Below are 3353 nucleotides of genomic sequence, written 5' to 3'. Positions count from 1 at the left end.
GCCCCCCTCCCAGCTTGGGGAAAAGCTCTTGGGAAGAGGCTGGAGGAATTTCTGTCCTGGGAGCACAACAGAGGCTGACGATGGAGATGGTCCCAACTGTAGGCTGTGGCATGGCCCTAAGCAAAGCATCTCCTGCCAGAGCCAAGGCAAGTGCTCTGGCTGGAAATACTGAGTAATGGGTAAATAAATGTTTGCCAGCTCTTCTAGCAGACAACTAAGCAGTTGTTTAAATCTCCAATGCTTTGTGGGTGGATTTCTCTACTGCTCTGGTCCTGGTCATCCCCAACATGCGGAGTTTGTGGCTGCGGCTGTGTTGGTGGAAGGGGGAAGTGCTCTCTGCTCGCTGGGTGAGATGGTCATGGATGGATCCTCCAGTTGGCGGCAGGACGCTGGGTGTGCAGGTGTACGCCTTGCCCGGCATCTCCCTGTGCCGACACACCACTCTCACTCAAAGGAATGGTGCCATAACTGCTGTAGCATCCATGAAGCAGACTAGTCCTGTGTGCTTCACTGGGGGTCATGTCCTGGCAGGAGGCAGGGAGGGAGGCACTTGCAGCTGAAGTTCGTGTTGCCCTGCCTCTCTGTGTCACCCTCCAGCCCTGGCGGGGGGCGGGCAGCAGATTTTGGGCATTCCCTGACATGGTTAAAACAGCTGTGGGTGCAATGTGTGCTGTTGCTCCCATGACTTGGGGAATTTCCCACCGCTGAGGCAGATCCCCTGGCCAGTGCGGAGGCACGCCCCTGGACACACAGGCTTTCTGCACCTGTGCTGCTCTGGGCATGGCCCTGCACGGCCCTGCTGTGGGTCCCCGGAGGCACAGCCAGGCCCTCTGCACAGAGTCTTTGCTCATAACCCTCCTGAGGACAGTCAGACACCCACACAGCCATGGATCCATTCTGTCACTGTGCCATGTCTTAGCTCTAGAGCAGCAAAAGGCTGAAGAAACACTCATGGCAAAGGTGCTGGCTGACTCCTCATCGTTTTTCAAGACTTGCCTCACTTCAGTAACCGGTTGGGCTGCTCCTGTGTCATCCTCACTCCTGGGGTGACAGAACCTGACCAGTTTGTTGAGCAGTACTGGGGCAGGCAGGCTCACCATTGACCCGCTGGGAGAGCAGCCAGCGGGCTCTGCGGCAGGCACTCGCAATGGGGACACAAAGCACAGCCACTCACTGTCAGAGCAGCCCTCCTGGCCACTTTCATCTCAGTATAATCCATACTGTGGTTTAGTGAACCCACTTCTCCTCTGCCATGCCACAGGCTTCTTCCAAAACCTACCAGTGACTTGCACAGGAATTTTCTCCCTTTCAACCTAATGAGTCACAGCCTCATCCAGCAGCTCCAAGCCAGGCTTGTGCCTAAGCTGCAAGGTATGGGGCAGAGGGTGCTGCTTTGCACCCTGACTCACTGCCCTTTGTGCTGTTATCCTGCCATTTTCCAAAGAGACACAGGAGGGATTGTCCCAGGATCCTCCTGTGACACCCCCCTCCTCAGGCACTGCAGGACAGGCTGTTTCTGTCACAGGACAGCCCATGGTTTGCTGGCCCCATGGGTTTAAACCCCAGCCTGTGTGGAGATGGGGCACAAAGCTGGAATTTCTCCCTTTTCCCTTCTCCTCAATGTGTTGGCATGCAGGCCTGTCTGCTGTCTGTGGCACATGGAGCTTTCGGAAGGGCTGGGGATGCCAAGTGTCAATGAAAGCACAAAATTACAGTCTAAAAAAATCAGGAACAGAACAGACACAAAGACTATACAAAGGTTTCCACTGCTGGCTGGGAACATTTACCTGCAACTGGCTGACTCCAGTCATGCCACCCTGCAGCTTGGTAGCACAAAGTTGAGCCCCGCAGGCCCCCGTCTCCTGTTTGAGAGCCTTCCCAGAGAGCCATAAGAGCTGGTCTGAGGAGCTGGGGCTGCGCCTCTTTTGGGAAAAACAGCAGCTGTGGCCTGGGAGGGCCCTGCTCCTGCAAGGATTGCTGTGAGTCACACCCTCTCGTGCCTCCCTCCGAGCAAAGCTGTCCTTCCGTGTTCAGAGTCCTGACATGTGGATGTTTCCAGCGCAGTGTGATCGTGACTAATCCACCTGTGTCTTTCAGGGCTGTTGTAATGTAACACCCTATGGATCAGGAGAGTAGCACAGGTAGAGCTACTCACTGCAGCTCTGATCACGCTGTGGCAGCAAGAACCCCAACTCTGAGTTTTTTCTCTGGCAAGAGTAAGCTGCAGGGATGGTTCTCTTGGCTGCTATAGCTCAGTGTAAAGCTAACCTAACAATGCCATGTTTTAAATGGGCATATTTAGACCTGGCTATCTACAAAATCCCTATTGTTTTAGCTGTTGTGTTTTTCTACCGGTCAACCCAAATGTGCCAGTACCTGGGAAAGCGCCCCTCTTCTGTCCCACATCAGGAGCGGGCACCTACAGATGCTGAGAGCACACTTCCAACTGCCTAGCCTGTATTCCTCTGAGCACCTCCTAGAAGTGCTCCCCTGACCCCATCCACCAGAGCCAAAGCAGCACCAGGGAGGGAAACAGGGAAGGTCTGTGCAGGCAGCTTCGGGGCTGGGGAGGGACACTGGACCACCACGGCTTGGCCAGGCTGGCACGGCTCCCTGGAAAGCTCACCCCATGGGGGCCTCAGGATGTGCCCTGCTGACTGACAGGCAAACTTGGCTCGGCCCGTGCTCCTACAATGAATAACCATGCACCAAACACCTTAAGCGCCTCTCTGGCACCCCTTGCGCCTAAAACACGGGCCGAGCCGCCATCCGGCTGCCAGCGGGGGAAGCGTAGGCTCAACCGCTCCTCACGGGCCCCCTCAGGCCGTCTGCAAAATGGCCGCCGAGGACCCGCACGGGGCAGCCGACAACGCCGGCCTCCCGCCCGAAACTACAACTCCCAGCAGCCCCCGCGCTCCCCGCCCCACCCGCTAGGAAACGGCGTTCCCCCGCCCACTCCGCCACGATTCCTTCCGCTGGGGGCCTGCGCCGGCACCAATTAGCGCTGGGCTCTGTGGGGCAACCCGCAGCGAAGCCTGATCAAAACAAAAATAATCTAAAAACTGTCATGTCGGAGCGCCGTTCCTTAAAATGTCCCTCGCACCGCAGGTAGTGGCGTTCATCGCGCGCTCCGCGGCTTCGGGTTTTGCTGTTAGCCGTCATGGCGACTTGCCTGTAACGGCTTGTTTCACGCGGACACCTCCGAGGGGTCCTTGGGGGGGCGAGGAAAGAGAAGGTCGCTCTCCTGATTCGCCGCCGCGCTGGAGGGGAGCAGCCAGTCTGCGCCGGCAACCAGGAGTAGGAGGCGGGGCCATCGCCAGCTGCGCAGGCCATTGGTGGCGGCGGCGCGGGGG

The 3353-nt window shown here is 57.5% G+C and overlaps 2 protein-coding genes across 2 annotated transcripts in view; one reads left to right on the top strand and one right to left on the bottom strand.

The window, feature by feature from the left end:
- The window catches only part of PIGC (phosphatidylinositol glycan anchor biosynthesis class C), a 15060-nt gene extending 12301 nt beyond the window's left edge, over window positions 1-2759 (bottom strand). Inside the window, exon 1 of the mRNA XM_026853670.1 lies at window positions 2755-2759. The gene's annotated coding sequence lies outside the window, so the exon portion shown is untranslated. The remainder of the gene's footprint in view (window positions 1-2754) is intronic.
- Window positions 1-3353, top strand: part of SUCO (SUN domain containing ossification factor) — a 49774-nt gene that overhangs the window by 5109 nt on the left and 41312 nt on the right. The window lies entirely within an intron of this gene.

Source organism: Athene cunicularia (assembly GCF_003259725.1).
Source record: "Athene cunicularia isolate RWA chromosome 8 unlocalized genomic scaffold, athCun1 chr8_part1, whole genome shotgun sequence".
Lineage (NCBI taxonomy): Eukaryota > Metazoa > Chordata > Aves > Strigiformes > Strigidae > Athene > Athene cunicularia.
This window is presented reverse-complemented; position numbering and strand designations above follow the sequence as displayed.